The following is a 255-nucleotide window of genomic DNA, read 5'->3' on the forward strand; positions in this document are numbered from 1 at the left end:
ATCTTGTGGTTCCCCTAAATAGTCAATTTAGGGGAACCGGTATTGAGAGTGAAGGGTAGCAATCACTGGAGTACTGTAGGAATCTGGCCTGGTGTGTGCTAACTACCTATGGTATGATCACCTTATACAAGGTCCATGTATCCCTTATGAGTGAAGTGGAGTCAGTGTCAAGGAAGCCAGGCTCTCTAAAGGTAGCTGTGGATAAGTAGCCAAGGCTTATTTAGGAGACATGCAAAGCTCTCATGCAATACCACT

This window comes from Pleurodeles waltl, chromosome 8 (assembly GCF_031143425.1).
Source record: "Pleurodeles waltl isolate 20211129_DDA chromosome 8, aPleWal1.hap1.20221129, whole genome shotgun sequence".
In the NCBI taxonomy this organism is placed as follows: domain Eukaryota; kingdom Metazoa; phylum Chordata; class Amphibia; order Caudata; family Salamandridae; genus Pleurodeles; species Pleurodeles waltl.